Source organism: Paralichthys olivaceus, chromosome 24 (genome assembly GCF_024713975.1).
Source record: "Paralichthys olivaceus isolate ysfri-2021 chromosome 24, ASM2471397v2, whole genome shotgun sequence".
Taxonomy (NCBI): Eukaryota; Metazoa; Chordata; class Actinopteri; order Pleuronectiformes; family Paralichthyidae; genus Paralichthys; species Paralichthys olivaceus.
In genome coordinates this window covers 6,933,829-6,959,018 of record NC_091116.1, presented here as the reverse complement: position 1 = coordinate 6,959,018, position 25,190 = coordinate 6,933,829, and the positions used below count along the sequence as shown (strand labels likewise).

The window sequence follows — 25,190 nt, the reverse complement described above, 5'->3', positions numbered from 1 at the left end:
GTGTTCAGAGGTTTTGAATGCATGACAGAGAAGCCGTCGTATCCTAGATCACATCTCCTCCGGCTCCTCTCTGCGCTTGTTTGCGGCTCCTCCAGCTCTGTGACATCAAACTCAACATCTCTCGACGGGGTTTGGCTCTGTGATAGCCACCACCGCGAGAGCCTCAACGCCACAACAACTCCAGAGATTGACGGACAATTAAAGACCAAGAGGCGACGGCTGGAGAGTGTGATCTGCGAGAAACTGCTCAAACATGCAAAAAAGAATTTAGTTTACATTTGCCATGAGCAAGAGCGAGCGGGAAAAGCCTCTTCTTTTTCTGAGCACTTCTGATCTCTCGCAGTTGGACAAGAAAGCTTGCGGAGAGAACAAGATCGCTGCATAGCAGATTGCTGCAGAAACAAATGCTTACACCAAAAAACTATTGATTTTTTTTATGTTGCTCTTGTTAGCTGAAGCCTGAACAGAGGCTTCTACAGATGACCACTTATTCAACTGAGACTCTCACTTGAAAAAGTGAGAGTCATCTTTGTTTGCTCTCTTGTTCCTGTGAAAAGAGGTCAGATGATTTTTGGCTCCCAAAAACAACAGGTTAGGAAACACAAGAGGGATAAAAATGATTTATCACCAGATAAACAAGTGATACCTTATTTTATTTTTCTGATTTTCCCTCATGTATAAAATTGTATCTTGTTTGCTATTCTTATTTTTGTGCATAACATTAAAGGAAGATGCAGTTGAAAGCTTTGAATCTGTTGCACACACACAACTAATAGATTGTTACTTGATAAAATGACCACATTTCAGCAGTAACTGCAGTTCTCTCCGATATGAGAAAAGTATCAGACGAGTTCAAGAAAGATTCTCTCTGACTCCTTTGATTGATTTCTGGCATCAAAGTAAAGCTTGTTATGCGTCAGTTCTGAAGTTTGGAGTCATTTTAACATTAGATACATTTATTACTTACGGCTGAAATGTTGCCTAATGAATCGTCAACAGTAATTTTGTCTGAAGCGGATGCTCGACACGCTAAGGTGTCAGTCAATTGAGTTTAATAACAGCCCGGGAGCAGTGGTGGCTCTCGTTTCACGTGGCGTTGCATCACACTACGCTAACATGTGTTTCTCATACTTTGTCTAGCTTTGATTGTCTTGAGATGCATGTTTGTTGGGACTGCACTGACATACGCACCCTTTACTGACGCGACAGTTTCCGTGGTGCACACAGAGAGGGGTGAGAGAGTGAGGGGTATGACATGCAGCAAAGGTCAAAGGTCAAAATCAAAGCTATGCGGTTGCAGTGGTGCGCAGCTTAAACCGTTTCTAGAAGGGGTGTAAGTGTTTTGGAAGCAGACACAAAGGGACAGTGCACGTTTATGTAATGTGATATTCACAGTGTATACAGCCTCGGCCTCTGCACCAGCGCCACCAAAATAAGTCCGGCTCATTCACTGTACTTGACAAATCAAATGGTTTAGATTTGGATTCTGATAGATTGCACTAGAAAACTTTTTACTCTGAGAAGAAGAAAAAAAGGGACTACTTATTGCCCGCTGAAATTAATAATTGACAGCATATCCGATGAATAATTTATCAAACATTTGAATAATTGTTGTAGCTCTAATCTTGACAGACATTTGCATATCGGCATGCTCTTAATATCTGCCTCTATATATGAATTTATATCCTCCCAGGACACAAAGATAGAATTAAAAGATCTGACTTACATCTGCAGAAACCTTGTCTGGCTCTCAGAGATTTTCCACTCATTCAGATCTCGTGGATCAGCTGCACTGCAAGAGATGAAAAGAGCAAATAAACTTACTATATATAAAGACACACAAAAAAACAAGAGCTGCAATCACATGTAATACTCCAACACTACAACATGCAAAACATACACAACACCACAGATATAAAATGTCTCTAGTGAGTTCCTTATTTCTTCTTTGGTCAGACAGCTGCCATTCAAATGCAACTGACAAAGCCACAGACGTCAACGATTAAGGTAGCAGGCGGGTTATGGAATGCAGGAAATGCAAGTTATAACGTCAGAGAGACTAACACACTTTTTCTCAGACGTATTTACTTTATCAGACGCCTTCAATTTGGCCAGGTTATCTAAACCACTTTATTTGGAGGTTAAACCAAAACTGAGTAAATAGGTCAAGGTGTTTTGTAGATGTTAGAAAGACGTATTCTAAAAAATCAGTTTCTCTAAAACCAATTTGCTTAAACACATCTTGGTATGGCATTTAAATCTAAACCTTATCAAATGCATTGAGTCCTCTTGACAAAATCATAAAAACCTTAATTGTGTCGTGGGATTGTTGCTGATAAAGATTATCAGTTTGCAGACATGTTGTGTGTGGATGCGCTTGTGTGTCTGCCCACAACATCACTAACTACAGTATAAACTCAGTGCCAGCAAACTAATGTTTTTTCACCAACTGTAGCAGAACTTTGCAGAGAAGTCAGCTTTGAACCCTCGGCCTCTTCGATAAGACTCCGGAGTTTGCAGCTTGCTCGTTTGCGCTTTCAAAGGTTTGCATTATTTTTCAACGCTGGCTCAAACATATCTATTTCATCCCACTACAAATTTTATGGCCCTGTAGGACTTGGAGAAAGTCAGCTCATGGTCTGCTGGATGCAATGTGTACCTCCACCGCTCATTTTAGACATGCCATCCTTTCCTGCATTGTCATCCGTGGCATTTGTTATCTTGACGCACAAAGGATTTTTGGGAATGTTGATATAAGCTGGTGTAGGAAGCAAATTGCTGTTGTGTCCGCTGCTTCCTGCCATCTCTCTATCCTTAGCGAGTGAAGCTTTCACTTTCCCCCCAAGCTTTTGACTATTTTTCAGTGCAGCCACCGAAAACAGACAAGAAGGCATGTGTGGTTGTCAGTGTGTGTGTTCAGAGTGGAGTCCATGATTCCTCTTTTGATCCTGGTGTGCTTGTTGTCAAAAGCTGCCTGGACTGAAGAGACTGTTGTCCACAATTGACTGTGACAATTAGGGCACGATCACGGTAGCCGAGTGGAGCACTTACAGGCTAATTTACATGTCACTTTGCCGAATTAAAAAACCCCAGAAGAGTGAGAAAAGATATTCTGCTTTTGCTCACCCTCCCATTCACCTTCTCTTTTTCTGCCCATCTCCTCTTTCGTTTTTTATTCCTCCATGCCTTGTAAACTGTAATTTGTACACTGCTTAGGGGAACCTGGCAGAGGAGAGGCGACCGGCATTTCCATTTGAAAAGAGGCAATCACCAGGCCACTGCTGAGCCCATTGTCCGGTGGTGGAGGGGAAGCGGCGGCAATTTACAGGCAGTGAAGTTAACCTTCTGATGAGGTATATTACACCCAAGGTTCAAATCCGTATGTATGTAGATCTTCTCGTGTTTGCCGATATTCTGGCCAGATACTGTTCTTATATCTAAACCTGCGTACTTATCCGTCTGTCAGGTTGACGCTTTGTTTATCTCTCTGCCTCTCCTGCAGCGAGGCCGTTACCGTGCCAGAATTTAACCACACCCACGAGGTCGTGACCTCATCTGTGATCCTATTTGTATGAAAGATGCTTAATATTTTCACCCACACACTGATTGGCTGTGCAACGCGACAACAAAACAAGCAGATTTAGACTGTGAGAAAGGAAGGTCGAGGTCATACCAGGAAATTTTCTCAGAATTATTTGTTCACCACAACGATTAAAAATGACATCAACAGATAGAGACGTCAACTGGGCCCTGGGTCTTGGAATTTTTTGTATTTTTGTTTCAAATGAGCGACCACAAAAATGATTCAACAGAACTAGGAGAGGTTTAATTTATCACTTATCAGTTATCAAAGGCTTTTGTCCATTAAACCAAACATTTGTCTCGACTCAAATCTCCAGAAGTGATGCATGGCACAGGCTGTTCCCATACCAACTTAAGTGCTGTTAGGAAAAGGACAACGCCTTCATTCATGTGAATAGTGCACATCCAGTGCACAAGCACAGGGCTCCTGCAAAAAAAGCAATATGGAAGAACAAAAAACTGTTTCTACTTCTGTCATATCTCAAAGCCACAACAATCAGTATTTAGAACAGCGAGCTTCCCATGGTTTATTTGAGTGTACCAGGTTAAATAGTTAATGGGTTTCTAACATTTCCTAAAAAAAAAGAAAAAAAGGCTTGGATAAACATTTTATCTGGTTTTTGATTTTCAGCTTGATATACGAGCTGAAAGAAATCTAGTGACGTCATGAATTGAGCTGCTGTGGCTGCTGAGATGAGTTTTGCAACAAAACCAATTCAAAAAGTTCATATTAATCTGTTACGTCCTTAAAAGTCTCATCTGGGCTCAAACAGACATCCCTACCTCATGGCTGTAGTTTATTTTCTCCTGTTCTGACAGGCTGTTTGTGACAGGTGCAGAGTGTGTGTGTGTGCATGAAAGTGTGTTTGCGTGTGTGTGAAAGGAACCCCCCCCTCTTCATCCATCTCTCCCTCACACACACACTCCTGCTGTCCTTTCAAAGAGAACATAGAGGGGACAGAGTGTGTACAGAAACAGCAGGTTGATGGGATAATGCCCATCATCTGTTGCACCGTATCATTTCTGTGCCGCCATAACTGGCTTTTGTAACGGCCCTGTACACACACACACACCCACCCACACACACACACACGCACACACACACACACCCACACACCCACACACACTTTGCATGTGTTTGTACATGTGAATGAGCAAAATAATAGAATATGGAGGTACAATAGAAAACAAATGAATTCAACAAAATGATCCAAGGTGGAATATTTTTTTTTGCATGCAACACTAAAGTGTGTTGTGAAATATAAAATGTACAGAAGCCCATCTGTGTATGTCCAGGTGTGTATGTGTGAATATGAGTGTGTGCATGTGAGGTGTTCACGCATACGTCAGCCCTGGACAGGGATTGTTGTGCGGCTCAGCCTGCTCACAGTAATCATTGGAATAAACTCCCTTCTCTGCTGTGAATGACCTAATCCAGATTTTATGGTCATTATACCAGACCTGTTTCATTATGCTGTAAACATACAGCGGAGATAATCTTAATCTCTGTAATGCCACTGTAAACGAGAACAGCACTGCTGTTGCTCTAAAACCACCTCTGGTTGTTGTGTTTTTGTTTCAGTTTCCGGGCGACGATTCAAAGTCGACACATATTTTTGTGAGTTTTGTGATATTTGAAGCATTGGCAGCTGAAATCCTTGAATACACACGTTTTGCTGGATACTTGAGTTACTAATATGAGTATCAGGTTGAATGTAGGTTACTAATCCCAGCGATTGAGCCTTTAATTAATTGCACAGTTTTGTAATAAGGCTGGGAGGATTAGAGTGTGGACAGGTGGGCAGATTTAAACCTCACTGGGCCGGACACATGTTGAGACCGAAGAGAAGCCATCATCCCAAACAAAGAGGGATTTTTTATTCCATGGAAATACTCCGAACGTCTGTGTGGGTGCAGAAAAATATGATTCTGTTGCATGTAAGCTTGAATGTAAGCGGCAGCAATCCGTGTGCTGCTGTAGAGCGCCATTTTAAAAAAAGGCCACAAAGGGTTGTACACAGGAGCGTATATATATATATATATATATATATATATATGTATGTATACACACATATATATATGTATGTGTGTATATATATATATATATATATATATATATGTATGTATACACACACATATATATGTATGTGTGTATATATATATATATATATATATATATATATATGTATACACACACATGAAACCTTTTCCAGTGAGATTTACAAGTTAAAAGAAACTCAACAAGCAGCGTTCATATTGTTCTTTTTGTAAGAAGGTGTTACTTTTGTTAAATAGTGGACGTCTCATCTGTCACTGCTCAGACTGCAGCATTATTGAGCAGTATAGCAACTCTCCAACCTTTCCCACACACATTTATTGTTGGCCTATGCTGTTCTGTGCTAGCTTAACAGTACTTTTAGGGTTTGATCTTCTGCCAGTGAAACGATGGCACAGCTTGGCCGAGCTGCACACTGTATACACGGACCCTAGATATAGATACAGATACAGATAGAGGCCACTTAAACCACCCAGAAACCCACTTCTGTGATGACTACAGTGGAAAATAAAGAATCGGTTTCATATCAAATTTATGCTGAGAGATGCTCTTATTTTTACCCGAGAAGGAAACTCATGTGAGTGTTTTAGAACAGGTTAAAACCATTATCACAGCCGCTTTGTTGTAGGGAAGTATCATCATAGATGTTCTCAAACGGGCACAACAGCGGTAAAAGTTTAACACACAAGAACTAATATAATCGTTTACTTCTGATCAAATTATGAGATCATTTACGTTAAGCAATCAAAAACAAGCACAATTATGTTCTGCAGTAGATGCATTCAGTATGACATTTTCAAAACTATGCATCTTCCTCAACTTAAACAAAAAAGCCATCTGAAAACAAAATGAGCATCACGATGCACAAAAAGGAAATGGATATATGTCAATGTTTTTGTCTATCCACACTTGCTTGCAACTTCCTGCTTGTTGTTACATCCTTTATCTAATGAGGACGCACACATTTTAGTTTTACAGCTTCACACTGGTCTAAATATTTCATACGATCTGGTGTGGATGCACTGAGCATCTCGGTGCCTTGTTTTGGCCTGTGTGTGTTGGGGGGCACTTCATTAAAGTACACTCTTCTGCAAATATTGAGCCACAGCAATAAAGCACCGCTAAAGCCACAAACTAAACATAGAGCCTCCTGCAAACCAGACAGCAGGGGCTTCAGTGCCATGCGCCAATCAAGTTTTGTCGCCTATTTTTGGGGGCAAATGTGGGAAGAGGAGGGGGGGGGGGGGCAGCGTTTGGGGTTTGGTAGGGTTGTTGGGGTCTGTCTTTACAGAATTGTCTATCAATAGGTGCAGCCAGTGTCAGTAGTCCTTCTCATCAAACCGGGGCCTGACAAAGAGGCGGCGGCGCATGGGAAAGGGGCAGCAAGGTGAAACTAATGCCATGGATGTTTGATTCATCAGGGCCTCATTGTTGGCGGCCACGGCTGATTGTGAAGGTGCAGTCAAGCAAAAGGGGTGCGGAGTAATCAGTCGGATTTATGGTGCCGAGGGCCTCGGAGAGACAGAGGGAGACAGAGAAAGAGAGGGAGAGAAAAAAGTCTGAGGGAAGCTGTTTGCAGTGCAGCCAGAACAGGTCTGAAATACACATACCTCATGGAGGAAAAACATCTTTTAAAATATATTTCAGTCCTTCAGCACTGACAACCGGATTTGTTGAAATAATTAAATAAGATACATGAATCAACCACATGGGAACCAGTTTATTTCAAAATCTGAACCTAACTGCATGGAGACACGCATACACTATATATAGTACATGTGAATTAAGACACTTATGTTCATATAATACGATTGTGCATGTGATTACTGTCACATGCAACTTGGCGATCTGCACTAACACCATGAAATTAATAAGCTGTAACTCAATCACAGGAAGCAGAACTATTTTTATAAGTAGTGGAATTTGAGATTTTAGATGATCAACTGCAGAGACCAAATGTATCAAAGCATATCTAAACACATTTTGTTCATGGCCACCTATTGTGCCGTGTTGTTAATGGAATCTGAAAAGGAGGGGTCTGATGATTACATCATGACTTTGATATTATCCAGGACATGCACAGTGCCAAAACCTGAATATATGATATCTAAACTATGCACTTCTGCACCAAAGGCCTCCATGAAGGTGGAAAACACAGCTAATAAGTTGATGTTGAGCTAATCTTCAATACTTTAGTGTTAAGTAGCAATGCACCATATTTTGTTTTCTTGTGTCAGCAGTTAACAGCTGTCAGGTAAGATCAGTCTGTAATGTGGTATAAAAAGAAAATACTATTCTCAGTTACTTTCCTAAACTACTCCATAAAACTATTTATAAATATCTCCCCCATTTCCTCCTCTTTTCACCCCCCCCCCCCTTTTTGTCTCTCAGTGCTGCAACTCATTCTCAGTCCTCGTCTCCTCACCTCTCTTTTTTCTCATCTTTCAGTTTCTGCCCATCTTTCGCCTCCACTCTCTCCCAGTCCATCATGAACCACCTCCACCCCCCCTTATTTTTTCCTCTCCTCCTCCCTCCTTTCATCCCTCCATCCACCTTTCTGATTGGTTGTCGTGGAGGGAAGACAGATGTAGGGCGAACAGCAGCTAAGCCGTTGTACTCTTAAGCCTAATGTGGAAGTTTTATATGCAAAGAGGTGAAGCAGGGAGGAGGGGAGGGAGGAGGATGGAGTTTGAACTGATTAGGATAATTCCTGCTTTTAATACAGCTGTCCCTTCAGCTTAAGGTAAACCAAATGTTGCCATCGGAGATTAGTGTACCTTGCCTGGTTATTAGCGATCCCACCCCCCCCGCTCCTTCCTGCTCACCCCCTCAGATACACACACACACACACACACACACACACACACACACACACACACACACACACACACACACGTCAGAAATGTCTCTAAAGCCGCTCTCGCTGGCATTAATTTGAGAAAAGAGAGGCGGGAAGGAGAAGACGAGGGAAGGGGGGAGAAAAGTGCTGCAACTTGATCCCCTACACCTGTTGGGAAACAGTGCGTGTTGGAGGATTGTGTGTGTTCTTGGTTTTTTTGTGCCTTCTGAATTTCCTTTGCAGGAATTTGAAGGACAACGTCTTTAAGTGATGAAATTTTGGTTCATTCTCACTTCTGGACACAAGTTCAGGGTTGAGTTACAGAAAATCTCTTAAAGTCCTCAAGTTTTGCATTTCAAGCATTACACTATTGTTCTTTAACTTTAAACTAATAATGTTTTCATTTTTTTGTTTTTTCGTGTCGATAAAGTTATACATTTTTACTTTTGTAATTTTCTGTTGTGGCAAAATTTGAGGAAGTATCTGTAATTCAAAACTGCCCTGTTGTCCAACCCCCATACTCCACATAACCTGAATAAAGTGACTTTTTCCAATATATCCTAAAAAATCTGAACCCTCTGAAGAACTAATAAAAAGAAAAATTTGATATTTTTTAAAAACTTTCGTCTATTTTGTTAAAAACTTTTCCGAAATGAGACACCAACAGCAAATAAAAGAGCAATATATGTGCGTGTGGACACTCATACACTCCTTGTGTGCATGAGTGTGTGTCCTTGTGCATGTGTGTGTGTGTGTGTGTGTGTGTGTGTGTGTGTGTGTGTGTGTGTGTATACCTGTGCATCTGTTCTGGCCCATCAGTCGACATGATCTCAGTCGATCCTGCCAGTTGGCTTAATATCTTCACACCCTGAGAAGAACAAAACACACACAGTTTCTCCCACTTGGCATTCCATGTCAAATATTATCTCACCCGCTCTGAGCCAGGGCCTTAAACGAAACATTAGTAACCGAATACGGCCGACTTGGCTCCAGAGTTTTTATTTGAAATCCTTTTCAATACTTAAGCTGAGAACACGGCTGAGTTCATCTGTGGAGAATGAAACTGTTTCATTCCAGAACCACAGCAGAACGGGAGAACAAACCACCAACACTCAGGTCAAGGATGTCAGACTTTCTCACAAGCGCATTGAGACAAACAATCCAGACAGTGCACTGGTGGAAAACACAGAAATAAAATACTACGATGAGATATATTTAAGATGTTCATACAAATAATAAGCTACAAGTTCAGATGTGAATGCACACAGAAGGCCTTTTAGAAACTTTCATAATGAACCCAAAGTATTTTTACACTTTGCAGTGTTTCCTGTACATTGATTATTTGTGGCCACTGTCACTGTGTTAATTTTGTCTGCCACATATTGATTCTCTCTGATTAAAATCTTATTTCACTGTGGAGTTACGCATTGATTTGTTCCTGACCCATTGTCTTGACACCCACTGATACTGGCTAACAATGACAACATTTGGTCTTGGTAATCGGGAACGACATACATGTTTGTATGAATATAGAGCATGGGATTTGAGGTCTGCTCACAAGGGGTCTCTGGAGAATGGAGGGATTGTCTGTCCACACTTCAGCAGCACCTGCCCCAAACCTGAGAGGCATTCTATTGTTCTGAAATTTAATGCCAAGCCCCCTCATGTGGCTGACAGAAAGCCTTAACTCATGTTCATCATGTGTGAAGTTGTCCTTCGGCAAATTATGCAATAGTGATGTTTCCAAAAACAAATACATTCAACAAGAACTGGGAAATAATGAATTGCAATGTAAAAAAGAGAATATCAGTATGTACATCACTAAGACATGTCAGGAGGCCATGCTGTGCATTACATTCACTTTATCCATCATGTTGTATGAACAGGGGGGGGTTGATATTTCTATCTCATTTGGAATAAAACCCATCAGCTGCAGGAGTCGATGGAAAAACCGAGATGCGCTCACCCAACACACTAGGTGGGCATGAGTAACCTCTTCAAGCACTGGTAAGTAAGTATACTAAATACCATGTGACCTAGTTCTCACACGTGTACTGTAGCTGTCACAGAATCAACCCCAATTTCTACAGCAAGCTACTTTTGACAAAAAGGGAGGAGAAATCCGTTGCCTGGAGCGCTCGACGTGAACATGTGGAGATTTCCTCCCAAACGAGATATCCACTGACAAGTGAGGAAACATCAAACGGCACCAAATTAAAACAAATGATGGCAATTTTCCACGGACAGTAGGTGTGTCTTATCTTCTCAGCTGACAGAATGTTTTATACGCTTTGGGCTTCAGAGATATTACCTGATATCTTTAACTCACACAAAGCAGGGCATTACTGAAAAGTCTTATTTGATAATTAAAGCTCCTGGAACTGGGAGAAAACAGGGGGTTGCAGTAAGTGAAGTAAGAAATATGTATTTTACCAGAGCTTTCAGACGTGCACCGAACGCTGGACATTCTCCTGACATTTTCCACAGGGACTGTATGTGACAACGCAAATGTCTGAGTTAGAATCGCTGGACATTCTCCTGAGTTTTTCCTGCCTGTCCCCTTGTAAAATGTCCAGAGAATGTCTGAGTGAGCCTGTGTGAGAATACAACAGGGAAATTCACAGCTAGCGAGCATGTCGATGACATTTCTAACAACAAGAAATACACAAAGGAATCCAAATATATCAGAATGAAAGTGCCACATGTGTAGCAGATGATCATCAACTTGGAAAGACAAGGACATTTGAGACCTATTGCTGATTGATTAGTGATGTACTGATAACAAGAGCATGTGATTTACGCAAAAAAACCAGGCGCCACACCTCGCCTCAATGATCTGGACATTCTCCTGCTGTTGTGAACATGTTGACCAGGACCATCTCCTGTTGCATTCTACATATGTGAAAGACAAACCCCTGGGGTTTTGTTTGGATTATGTGTTTACCTTGATGTGTCTACTGAATCACCTTAGTGGAGAAAGATGTCTAATTATTGTAAGAATAATATTAGCATTGTAAAACGTTATTCGAATGACCACAATCCAAAAGTTGCATCTATAAATAAAAATGACAATTAAGTCCTTAAATCTGCATGTGTTTTGCTTTTAAGAGCGTTCACGACTAAATGGGTCAACGAAACACAAAATGTTGAGGAATTTGCAAACCTGACACATGACTTGAATGTTTTTTTCTGGGAAATTCACGCTTCTCTTTGTAGTTGCGGAAAAAAACCCTGTCACATGCTGGAAATCTTCACCAGATAAATAAAGGTAAAAAAAAAAAAGTGTTGTCAGACACATGCAGAGGCGGTGATGCTTCACTGACGCCCTGGATCACAAAGAAGTGAACACACAGTCAGAGGAAGCCATCAGAGGTGATAACTCCGCTCATTTCTGCTTCCCTGACATGCAAAACGATGGTTCATTGGCTAATGCTTAACAATAATACACCACTACTCGCACACACACACTCTAACACCACACGAGGGTCAGAGGGCAGAAGAAGAGAGAAATCATTACAGACACTGACCCACACAAACGGATGATTACCACCACGACGGCCCTGCGTGGATCGATGTGGAACAATTCACTCCATTATCAGGGTTGGGTAGTTAGACAACATGCCATGGGTTAAATAACAAGACTGTAGAAGTTGATATCATCGCGGCCATGTGTGGAGATATTGCACACAAAGAGATCAGAAACATAAATAAACTAAAAACACTGTCTCCAAAATGAGTCTCGTCACAGAAGAAAACTATGTGCACAAAAATACAGCAAGTATCCGACTGTGGCTGTACTTTTACATGGATTACAGCATTTGTGGCTAAGGCTCCAAAAGCAGTAAGTGAAAGTTAGAACAGGAAGAGAAGTATCTGTGTTGGCAGATATGAAAACTTTTATTTCACAGAATAAAGAATGCAGAGAAGATTTTCAAGTTTACTTTTTTGGTATGTAATATTTTTATTTTCTTCATTCGAGCTCTGTATATCTGGTTGTATTTGTGTTCTATTTTCTATAATAAAGTAATAATACATATATAATAAGGTTGACGGTTGGACAGGGTGAAATCCAGCCTAAAGAGTTTGATAACGACATCTTCGGAAACAATGTTGTCAATCGATTAACAAAACACTTTACTTAACACTGTAATAATGTCACACTATAGTGGTACCTGAGTTGCACACTGTTTCAGATAAATAAGATAAGCCATGGGCCTGGTCCCTGAAACCTGGGATGTACTTTCCCTCTGTTCTCGTCATTACTCTTTCTTTCAGTACATCCTTGTTTACATCCTAATAAGTAAATGTGACTTGACTTGAGCACAGTTCCAGTTCAGCTGAGAGGGAGCAGAGGCGCGATGGCTACAGGCGGGTCAGCGGGTTAATCACACTTGACTCGGAGCTCATTGCGATTGTCTGGACCACTTTAGCCGTCGAGCGCAGACCTTTCGGCGGAAATCCCATTAACCTGGCGAAAAGACCGTTTAAACACGGTGACTGGAGCACCGATTAGGTTCAATTTGAGATTCCTGCTAAGCAGTGTACGTGGCAGAGCGAGCGCTGAGAAACAATGAAAGTCAGTGTGCGTGAACTTCACCAGGACAGTAAGGTAACTCATCAGGAAGACTAGGGAAAAAACTCTCCTTCTATTTTGTCATAGAAATTGTTGTCTTCAGTGTGTGAAAGTCTGGAGGATGTGTTTTTTAGTTTTCTTTGACAGCCTTTACACAGATGTGATGAACTGAGAAGAAAAAGAAAGGAAAAAAGGTTAAATAAGTACGAAAAGGAGAAGGAAAAGCAAGAGGAGGAAGAAAGGTGAATACGAAGAAGAAAAAAGGAAAAGACATGACCTCGTGCTGTTTAACAATAACTCACACCATCCTCCTTGCTGAAGGATATGTGCGACTACGAGTTCAAACATTAATGCTCAAAGTTTGCACCACTGCACTGCTGCTCATTGCATTATGGGTACACGGATGAAGGTAAGCGAGGGGAGACCTCATGCGTTTCCTTGCGCTGCGATAATCACACAGCATTGATTTGACACGGAAACATGGCTAACAAAGGTGGACTTGTATGCTAATACACTGCAGCCTCCTTCACTCTTAACCGTATGAAACTGGCTGCACTTATTATGTTATTTCTCACAAGTGGTTTTAATCGCACCATTACCTATATTCCTCATATCACATCTCTCCCTTGTTCATTTTGCACTGATGCTGAATGTCGGGTTGACTGAAGGGTTACAGGGTTATGAGAGTTATGACAATGTTATATTTGTAAGGTATTTGGGCCGACGATCTTTTCTAGGTACCAGGTTTCCCCCTCACACAGAGAAAAACAACTCCGACAACTTTTTAACTCGCTACCTTGAAGCTGGTGCAAATCTGAAGGACTGAGGGGGGAGAGCTGGTATGTGTGTGACCTTCACTGGCCAAGAGTTACTGTACATGTCCACAACTGTGCAGAAAAAACAAGACTGGGGAGGACTTCCAGGTGAGAGAGATGGGGGCGTATTCACTTGAGACAGAGAGGTTTGTTTCCTCTGCCAAGGAGGCAGCATGAGGATGTTTTCCCACCTGCAGATTGTTTTTACTGACTCCAACACAACTTGGTGGAAGGATGAGACACGGGACAAGAGAGTTAACTTGATTATTTTTCCCCCTGGTAATACATCATAGATCTTGCTGAAAACAAAATCTGACATAATGAGCAATAGTGTGTGAATCGTCTCCTCTCTCTTTTTCGGACTCAATTGGGTCTTTGTCACCTCAAGGGAACTTTGCCAGGACGTGGGGGGCTGGAGCCAATCCCAGCTGACATTGGGCGAGAGACAGGGGCACAGGTCGCCGTCCCATCACAGGGCCAGAGAGACAAACAACCATTCACTCTCACATTCACACCTACAGACAGTTTAAAGTCTCCCCCAATTAAGTCCAATCTGCATGTCTTTGGACAAACTCCACACAGAAAGGAACTCTGCAGGCTTGAACCAAGAACCTTCTCCCAATGAGGCAACAGTGCCGGTCAGTTTTGACACTTTGATGCCTGCATTAGAACAAATGACTGATTGCGCAGGATGTAACAATGACAACATGTCTAAAAACACTTGTTTTCCTCTCAGGTGTTAACAGCTCACTGGAGTCATCACCGAACGACAAACATGGCTGATGAGTTAACGGACATTACCTGAAATACACAAAATCAAATGAACAATGACAGTATCCTGTGTGACTCCCTCTCTACATAATCAAACATAAGAGTGTGTGTGTGCGCGGGAGGGGGGAGGGTCTGCATGTGAGGCTCTGACAGCCTCGACAGTTGGGATGGGCGACTGCCAAGCTGCTGCTAAATATACACTGGGGTCAGTCTCTGGCAGTTCCTCAGCTTTGTCAGAGCCGCGCTTCAGGTTTTCTGATAAAAGCGGTTTCGAAGTCAAGAGACAGTTGTGACAGGGGAGAGGTCGTGCGTCGGGGACCTCTGCGTACGTGAGCGAGGACCTGACCTGTCGGAGGTTGATAGGCACAATAGGCGACGGAGGGGGTAGCAGGAGTTGTCACTGAGGTCCCTAGATATTCAGCCAAAAGGAGGTTGTGCGGCTCTCTTTATTTGAATGTGTGTTACACTATAAAAAGTTTGCGCCGTGCTTTGTTTCTCCAGTGTTTAGAAATAAACACAAATTACACATTTCAGCTCGCTACATAAATGATCCTCAGAATCTCAAATTGTTTGATTGATGTAAATGTCAATTGATTAAATGTGGAGATTTATGTTTGTTTTATCTTTAAAATTTTTTGATCAATAATTTAATTATTTGTAGCCATAGGTTACATCTATGTGAAAGATTTCATAAAATATCTTCATCCGAAGCAAACATCTTCTGATTTTAATCACATGATGTGTAAATCTAAATTAATTAAAATGGCCAATAACATGCTAACATCATTTCTAGGATTTCTAATTTAGCCTGGCATGGAAACACCTTAAAAAGGAACACAGTGCAGCATCACCTTCAGCTACTAAGATCACAATTCAGTGCACATTTCTGTTGACAGGTGATTTGACAGAAGCAGCTCAGAAAAGCAACAAAAACTCAATTAAATTTGTAAAAACAACATTAACATTTAATGGTGGGACGCTTTTTGCAGTGTGCCTGTGCATTTCCCTGTCTGTCTGTGCGAGTGTGTGAGAGTCTGTGTTTGTGTGTATGTCAGCAGAGCATTGATGAACTCAGCACAATGTTGAATGGGGCTGTTTTGGCAGCTGAGACAGCGGGGCCAAACCTGCGGGTCAGAGATAAACGCCCCTCGCAGCTCCGAGCCGCGGAGAGGACGTCCCATCAGAGATGAGGAGAGAGAGCACATGAAAAACGGCTCGCCAAGGGGGCAGCGACGGACGAGAGGTTAGGCACACAGGATCGTGAGCGGAGGGTTGCGGGTTGAAATCCCAGGGCTGTAGGGGACTCTCTCCCACAACAACCAAGGAGAAAGATAATTCTCAGAGAACTGACAGCTGTTTTACGTTACAATAGCGTTTGTCTGTGAAGGTTTTCCATGCAGACACTTCTATAACTAACATATAGCCTGCATGGTGGATTGTCACTGGGTAAACTTATCAGTTTGAAGTCTCTAGTTTTACTGACATGCCTTCTGGTACCTCTGCAGCCGAAAAACCTCAATTATATTTTATTGAAACGTTTTTATCAACACATCCAGTGAACTAGAAATGCACCTTTACAACTTCAGGAAACAGATGCAGGTTATTTTTCTTCTAAATACTCAGCGGTAGTCCAGTCACGACTGATAAGAAACAATCGTTAAGCGAATGCCGGTGACTGCATCATCACTTAAACAGCAGCGTTTCCATACTACTGAGTTTTAGGCCCCTGAAGAGTCACTGCTCAAGACCACAGTGAACATAATGGAACTTGAACCTGTGATCCAGTGACCAGGAAGCGACCTAATCACCGCGAGGAAATGATAAGGTCGGTGCTTGATGTTTGCAGCAGGAAGCCGGGCGGAGGTGGCCGCTCCATTTAAACAGGCAAACCTGCCAAGATTCAATCTACTCCTGTTTTTTTCCTCACGAGTGTCCTTCTCAAGACGAGAAAAAAAAGGCCTTGGAGAATCACTGACTAAAAGCTTGAAGCTACATTAAGGAAGGAAGCTGAGTAAACGGTATGATGAGCACAAAGGGGTTATTACTTCAGTGTAAGACGGAGCACAGGGAAACAATGTTTCCACAGCTTCACCTGTCACCAGCTCCAAGGTTGCTGTTGTGCAGCTGAACACAACCGCTATTCACACACGAGGGGAAATTCAGATTACCCTCGACAGTCATTTTGTTAAGCTTGTTGATGCCTTTGTTGCTCTTATGAGCTGTTGATGCTACAACAGTTATAAGTTAAAGTTTTAGAGACACGTAGCTTTGAATAATGAGAATCAAACCCTCCCCCGCCCTGTGTTTGGCAGGAGGAGGTCCTGCTCATGAAATGAGGAAGCACAGAAACCAGAAAGGTGACAAAGGCGAAAAGTTCAAAACCTGCAGCTCCGTCGACTTTGTTTGTCATCCACGTGTTTCCACTGTGAACACAGACTGAGAAAGTGCAGCACACCGGCTGACAGATCACTGATAGTGGGTTTGAAGGAAAACACTTCAGTTTTGGAAAAACAAAAACACAGAGATGCAGCAGAATCCTTGCTGGGATTTGGACCTCTGAACTGCCCCCCCCAAATCTCAGATCTTTTAACCAAGACTAATGGAAACTAACAGAGAGCGAACAAGAGAATCAGAAACCGAAAAAAGGATCCAGAAATGTCTGGTGAGAGAAATGAGAAAAAAACTTCTCGGAGCAGCAGCACCTTCAGGGCTGTGTAGCAGAAGAGTGGAGTTTAACAGGGCAGCTCCGAGCTACAAATAAAACGGCGTACCTGCACAGAAAATCTCTCCTCTGTAAATAACAGTCAGAAAAAAGCCAAACGTAGTGTGCAGCCAATAAAGAAGCACAGACATGTTTGCAGGAATAATCTGACTGCCGCGGCGGCTGCATTACACCTTTCATCTCCACGTTAGAGAGAGTGGATTTGGCTTTCCATCACGAGGACAACACAAACTAACGCGGCGAGAATGGAGCGAGGGTTTGATCTTCCCCGTGGAGAGAGGCGGCATCCAAACAGTTAGCAAAATGAATTGAATCAGCGGGATTAACGGCACCTGTAAAGACCTGTCAGGTAGATTTACAGGCCCCGCTGATAAGCCAGTGGCGAGGGATAAATACGCCCGCTGTCCCGTCGGCTGCCAACCAGTCAAAGAAAACCGTCCACCCCTCCCACCCCCCTCTCTCTCCTGGTCCCTCGTTCGTTTTTTTCCCCCGGAGCTGCAGACATCTCCACCTTTGATAAGGTAATAACATCAGTCTTGCCTCCGGCTGCAGAGGTGAAAGCTGACTGCAGGATGGTGGAGACACGCTTTCAGGGTGATGAATGCAGTCAGAAACAGGCGGCCGGCGTGTATGGATATCAAAGGTGAACACACCCTCGCTGTCAGGTGCAAACCCCCTATCGTGGAAATAACAGTGACTCAGAAGCCTAAAAAAAACTTGTTTGAAACCTAGAATTCAGCATTTTTGAGCTCCAGTCGTCTTTTCAGAACATTTTACAAGACTAAAACGTTTATAAACCCACATAAGAGCATGCTGTTATTGTCATTTTACTAAAAATCGAAATTAGAAATACAATACCGTGCTGTAGCTGCTATTAAGGACAGATGTTCATGTATTCTGAAGTTTGTTTTTCTCTTAACCTGAAGAGTTACCATTTGAATTCTTTACAAGTGGCATCACTGTTTCTACAGTCTGGAAGAAAGTGTTTAAAATTCCCACTTTCAAATAAAGTCTGAGCTCTATAACTGTGCTGCTCAGTGTGTGAGGTCACAGCTGTCCTGATCCAAGGGGAGACACAACATACCAGGAAGCAAACAGAAACTCTTAGGACAAGAAAGAAAAGTTGTGTCATCATCTCAGAACCAAGTTACTGATGAGTGATGAGTATTAATCTCAACAAATTCATGTTCAGCAGGTGAAGAAACATTTGACATGACTGTTCTATCGTCCACACAAAAACAAAATCAGGTTATTTCCCTTAGAATGTATCACGTTCAAATGCTGAGTGAAGACCTGCCTCTGCATGAAATATGAAACACGGGCTGCATGTTTCTGAAGTGCATGACATTTAGAAGTGACTTTAACTTTTTATAAGTGAACACCAGCGCTGTCAGAAGACAACTCCCGTTCCCACAGTCACTCTGAGGTCATGTGAATCAGAAAAGAAAAAACTCTGCACTGTAAAACTCAGGGGTGTCTCTCCTCTCAGCTCCATCTCTCCTCTTCTCTGCATAAAGACTTTAAAAACTGTCAAAGTGCAAAGGTTTAAATAGTGGGGCTTAAATTGTACGTCATTAGTCAGATGTTATTTTAAATTTGGTCTTTTATTGTTTTTCATTTTATGCTGAATTTTCAGCTGAATAGCACTGAGCTGCGAAAAGTGCAACACAAATTGTTTAATTCGATTTGAAAGAAACAAAGTAGAAATTACAGATGCAACATGTATTCTGATTAGTGTTGAGAACTCGGCTGCAGCAGCACAAGTTCATCTCCCTCGTGCAGGAGCACATCCTCCCAGAGCTAACATCAAACCTTCACCTCCTCTCACAGCTGGACCTGCTCTTGTGTGGCCGACCTCAGTGCCTTCCCTTCGCTTGCGCATATTTCTCCACGACAACTCGAGAGATACGACTCGGTGAAAACTTATTAGGGTTGGTTTATGCATCAAGGGGAGAAGCTCACCTCCGAGTCGACTTTAATTGAAAACATCGGCTCACTACATTTACAAGAGGGCTGTAAAAGGCTCTCCTGGCTGTGACTTAACGCAGCACAGGAGGATCGCACATCCCGCCTGTTTGTTTAAGTGTGTGTGGAGGCGCTTTATGATGGTCAGTTACTGAGTCCACTTACTCCATCTGATTTATGTGTGCTGCACGGTGAAGCTTCCTGCAGGAGGGACTGAGATGCGACAAGCTGCATCCAACCAGGGCGACCCGGGATGGAGTCCAGTGTCGGCATGTAGGCCACGTCCCTGGTGAACATGCTCTCATGCTGAGGTAATCCATGATGTCACCGCTGTGAGCTGCAGGTGGAGAACGGACAGAGGACAGAAAAAGTATGAGTCCGACAGTTTTTTTTTTTTTTCTCTGGCGCATGTGTTTACTCTCAAACCAAAGCAGCACAGAGAGCTGGCTCACAGCAGCAACTGTTACTGCTGTCAGGTTTGCTGTGTGACTAAAGGTTTACATGGTTGTTGGGCGTCTTTTCCGGTTGGACAAATCCCAACGCATCGCCCCCGGCCAAATTGAGATGTTTTGTTTTTCCTCAGGATTTTAAAGTGAAGTTAATGTCTCATAAGTGTCTGATTCATTTCTTCTTCATCGATGGACAATTTAGTTCACTGAAATTTTTGAATTTAATTTAAAAATGTTAATAGCGTATTTACCACATAAACTAATAAACTAATAAATAAAATCCACGGGACCTTGACACCATGGATTAACACCACATCACTTACATGCAGATGACGTTAAAAGCGGAAGATGGCGACACCCGTATCCAGGATACCTCAGCAAAGTGGTGATGTGGTCATGTTCTGCACAGACTTCAACTTCGCCCATTGCCTTTGGGATGAAACACAGAAATCCAGGTCTTATTGGCCAATATCAGAGCCTCAGTTTGGCCTATGTATGTAATGCAACTTTGAAAAATTGGTTGACAAAGGGAACAGACAAAAAATCCCCCTAGTCAATGTCAATGAAAGGCCACAGTGTGATTTTCACTTTGTTTTAAAACTTCTTGACCGCTCTCTTTGGCTCTGTCAGCTCTAAAACATTTGTAAATTCCTCACTGCATTTTACTGTACATACTGTACTGTGTATTTCCTCTCAGTGACAATTAGTAGCTCCATGGTTTTCCTATGACGGCAACATAAAAAGGTTCCACCCAAAGATTATTTTACTGCACTTTTCTGTCGTGTGCTCTGCCATACTCACAATGCAGTGGCCTGGTTTTCATAGTAAGGAGTACCTGTGTGCAAACTGAGCTTAATATCCTAAAACCCTCATAGGACCATTGCATGGATAGCGGGGTAATTCCACTAGAGCATCACTGGCACGGCTGCACTCTTCTCAGAACTATACAGTTTAATGTTTACCCATATTCCCCACTGGTCTGGAATTCTATATATCTGAGAGGTAATGTTTTTCAAAGCCATGACCAAATGTGTTTGGATTGGCTGCAGAAAGCTCCTTCAGATTTAACACAGGCTATGGAGGCTGATAGCTTGTCTGACAAAATATATTCCATGAACAAAACGGTTCACAATAAAGAAGTAAATTTAATGAATATTTACATAAAGCTGGATTCATGTCAAACTTAAAGGAATTCAGAGTTTTAGGTAGAGAGGGGCTGTGTTATGTTCTGGAGAGGCAACTGAAAAACTCAACACATATGATGAGAAATAAAGACGCAGAGAATTATTTCAGTGGGTACTCACATCAAGAATCATCAGTGGAGGTGCTGCAGCCAAATATATGGAAATGTAAAAGGATTAAAAGAGAAATAAAAGTGGAGTCGAACTTTGTATCGGCTGCTTCATTAAAACCAGAGGAGCTGCTCATTTACAGCAGGTGTGTGTGTGTGTGTGTGTGATTGGAGCAACAGGTGGGTGATAATGAGGGTCATACAAAGGTGTCCTCCTCAAGTGCCCGATGAAAAAGAATACTAAGTGCACACAAATGCATAAATTATAATACATCTTATTTAATAAGAACTATAATAATAAAACATGATTACAAGGTGCTTTTTAATGCTAAACGTGAAGAATTGAAAGCAAAGCATTGGAATAACTTTCAAATAAACAAGTAGAAACAATGAAAAAAAGAAGATAGAACAAAACTAAATTAAAAAATGGTTAAGATGAAATATTTTACTAAAAAAGGGAAATGTATTTCTTTAATGAAGCATCATGCCAGAGTGCTGCACTGGGATTTTATTATTATATCTTAACATATATATTTATATACATTTACAAGTACGGGCATGGTATAAAATAAATAAAATGTCTGCTGGAGCTCAGGTGCTGCGACAACTGATTGATACTCTTTCATGAACACAACTCATCCATCAATACAAGAGGACAACGAGGCCATAGGCCATTAGATGTGAGTGTGTATCACGGGTGATTGGTCGGGTCACGGGACATATGTTAAAGGGTCTGGGGGGGGGGGGGGGGGGGGGTGGATTTGACTTGGTAACAGGTCGTGTACGGTACGGAGATTTGTGTGTGGGATGGCAAAATTTAACCCGTGCAGGCTCACAAAAGCTTTTATAATTTGGGGTAATTTGGAGGTTTAAGACTAGAATGTATATGAAGTATCATGTGGTTTGCTTCGATGTACCCCAAAAGACTCAATGTAAAGTTTGTCTTGCAGCAAAAACCAGTGAGCAGGTTGTGATTTAAGGTTGCACTTTCTGACAGCCCAACATTCATGACTCGCTAAATGTGTTTTGTCAAAACAACACAATTCAAATTTGTTGGAGAATAGAAAATGTGAAACGCTCATTTAGAGTTCAAAGAAGAGGTAATCTAATTACCTTCAAGTAAGACGCTTTGATCCAGTCTACTTTATTGGAGCTTTTGAGGTAGTTTTATATCTGTATGATCATCTTTATAAAAAAAAATCAGACGCTTTCAGTTTCCCCCCCGTCATGGATAAATCCAGAAATCTCCAAAGACGCTGAGAGCCGAGCGTCCGCACTTGTGCTGACGAGATGAGGGGAAGCTTTGAAATGCAGATGGCGAGGCCTATTGACTGTCACCTGTGTGAAGCACTTTAACTCCTGTCGCTGAAATGAGCCTTTTCAAGAGGCACATTGTGATGTGTATCGGCCGACAAGGCACACTGCTGATGATTGCTCCATTGTGGCTGTCAGCTAGTGAGAACAAGGTATTCATCCTTTGTCAGAGTGACGTCTCCTCTCTCATCTCACCGATCAGAGCCCCCCCCTCTTCTCTCTCCTCAACCGCCAACCCCCCCTCCCAGTTAACCTCTTGTCTTGATTTGGAATTACTGTTCAAAGGCCTGGTTTACTGGTGCCACCACTGCTGTCGATGAGGAGAGACGCAGCAGCCTTTGTGTTCGCTTCCACGCAGCTATTACTCTGCTGCCTTTTGAGCAATCACGATTCTGTTTGTGTGCACATTTTAAAGTATGCTCACAATGCTGCACCTGAAAAAAATCAATCAAGAAACATTTTTTTAATCTGTAGCAAAGGCTAGTAAAACAAGTAGTTGATTGTTTTTTTAAAAATATGGCCTTAAACACCACGAGAAAATTAACATCTCTGAGTAACTCCATATTGTTATTTCAGTTTTTTAAACAAAAAAAAAAATCTGAGTAAAAAGTTTCAATATTAGGGCTAATGTAATTTTTAGGCTGCATCACTTATTCGAGGGGGGATATCAGAAGATCACTCTTTGTGTGGTTACATAATAATATTGGGATTGGTGTGTCTGTTTTACGTGAATTGTCCCTTTAAGAAAGTTTTCCATTATTGTGCCCTGTTTTTTTGTGTCCTTAGATTTGTGATGAAATCTTGACACATTCTGAAAACTCAGTGTAAAGTTTGTGTTGAAAGCGCTGACACTTAATTTTGCCCTGAGACTAAATTAGATGTATGTTGTGCAGCATAACTATGACGGAACTTAGAGGTGTGACTCTGACAAAGTGGACGACACACAACAGCTTTAATATCAGCCTGTCCTGAATAAATGTGCATGCTTATAGTTTCTATAGCACCTCATTTATTTCCTGACACTAATGCTACATACTGTGTCCGTGTGGTGCGTCTCCACTTATTCTCCCCCCTTTTTTCCCATAATTCAAAGTGAAATACTTCCAGCCATTTGACACAATTAGGCGCTGTCTTCCCACCACATCGCATCCCACTGGATGGCCCTCATTATCACGAGCCCTTGCCTTTTAGATAACTTATAATGAGGCCGAAAATGTTTCACATTTTGCTTTTTCTGCTACACCGTCGGTTCAAAGAGACCTACTTCAACCTAATTAGGAGTTCCAACCGCTGCAGTCAAATGCTTTTCTTGTTTCTTATGGGTTAACAGCGGTGAGATGTAGATTTTCACGAGACAGGGTCTTAAGCCATTATGTCGAATCTGTGACAGATATCAGTGATGTCCAAGTCCGACGGTAGTGTAGCCCTCTTTGCTCAGAACTGTGTGGTGGGAAGTTATCGTGCTGATGGCGAGGATGTTGGTTGTCGGATAATGCGGGGATTTCTGCTTTTTATCCCCTGGATCAACTTACATCTGCACATCTGGGAGTCAAATTGAGAATTATAACAATAAAAGACCAGAAAACCTGTTCTCCTCCTTTGGTATGTTGTTGGATGAACAGCTGAGCCCCAAATGTTCCTGAATAATCCACCAAGGACCGTGGATCAACATTGTGCTGTTTAATTGTCTTCCCATTTGTATTGAGCACCTGCAGAGATCCTCCACATTCACTCCCTCGTGGAGTCTGTTGGATGCCGAGCAGAAAATGGGAAGCATGTGCCAATTCCCATTTGGAAAACTGTGAAAAAGGACCAAATGCACACAACCTCTTTTTTCTCCAGACATCTGCATGTTTAATTTACAGTTGGTGCATTTACCCAGCAATCATCGTAAAGTGATTTAGTTACAAGTGCAACAGGAAACTAAGCTCAGTCATAATTACAAGCAACCGATAGGAGCTGAACGGGTCACAGAGCGACTGCACGATTGACAACAGATGATAGCAACGTTAGAAAAACAAGATGAGACTGCCCTTGGCTTTGCTTAAAGGAAATCCTCTTGACAGACATTTAAGTGCAATGAATTTTCTTAATTATTCATAAATATGCTGCTAAGTGGATTGCTGGCAAATAAAATTTTGTTGTGTATTGATACACAGTGATAATAAAGACTCTATCTATCTATCTTATCTGAACAACCATGCCAGGATACGTAGATCAAGTTATACTTTCTGTGTCTGGTAGCTGCATATGTAAAAGTATTAGGCATGACTTTTTGTTTCATTTCACTTTCTGAGCATCATTTTCCTCTTTTCTTTCCTCTAGTGTGTTATAAAGGGTGTTAGTGGATGTAAACGTTCTGCAGAGTTAACAGACATAAAGTCCATCACACCTCAGGTTAAACTGAGAGCAGAGGCCCGTGTTTCAGACAGAGGCTGAAAAAGAGGAGCTGCAATGGACAGTATGAGGAAAGTGTTTTAGAGCATGTAAAACTTTTTAAGCACTAATACCAATCAGAATAAAGCACAGTTAGCACATGGAGCACGGACCAATTTCAAAAAGTCTATGCTGTATACGTTTTTCTTATCACAGATCTAATCACACTGATATATGTTCAAGTGTTTATGTTTGGTTAGTTTTAATTTGTTATTTGATGCTATGAAAACAGAGGGCGCTGTCATAATTGACAGCTTGAAAGTGCGTCCGGGGTATTTTGGCTTCATGAGTGGATCGTGCGAGAGAGAAGAGACGTATCGTTCATCTTTATTCACAGTCTATTAAACCGGTTAGAATAAAATGTTCCTCATCTGGAG

The 25,190-nt window shown here is 41.9% G+C and overlaps 1 long non-coding RNA gene across 1 annotated transcript in view; it reads right to left on the bottom strand.

The window, feature by feature from the left end:
• Window positions 1-1,723: 1,723 nt before the first annotated feature.
• LOC109639014 (uncharacterized) overlaps window positions 1,724-25,190 on the bottom strand; it is a 303,271-nt gene continuing 279,804 nt past the window's right edge. The window contains exons 9-12 of the long non-coding RNA XR_011240369.1: window positions 20,096-20,201; window positions 19,489-19,660; window positions 9,272-9,345; window positions 1,724-1,792 (exon numbers count right to left, since the gene is read on the bottom strand). This is a non-coding gene — a long non-coding RNA (uncharacterized lncRNA). The remainder of the gene's footprint in view (window positions 1,793-9,271; window positions 9,346-19,488; window positions 19,661-20,095; window positions 20,202-25,190) is intronic.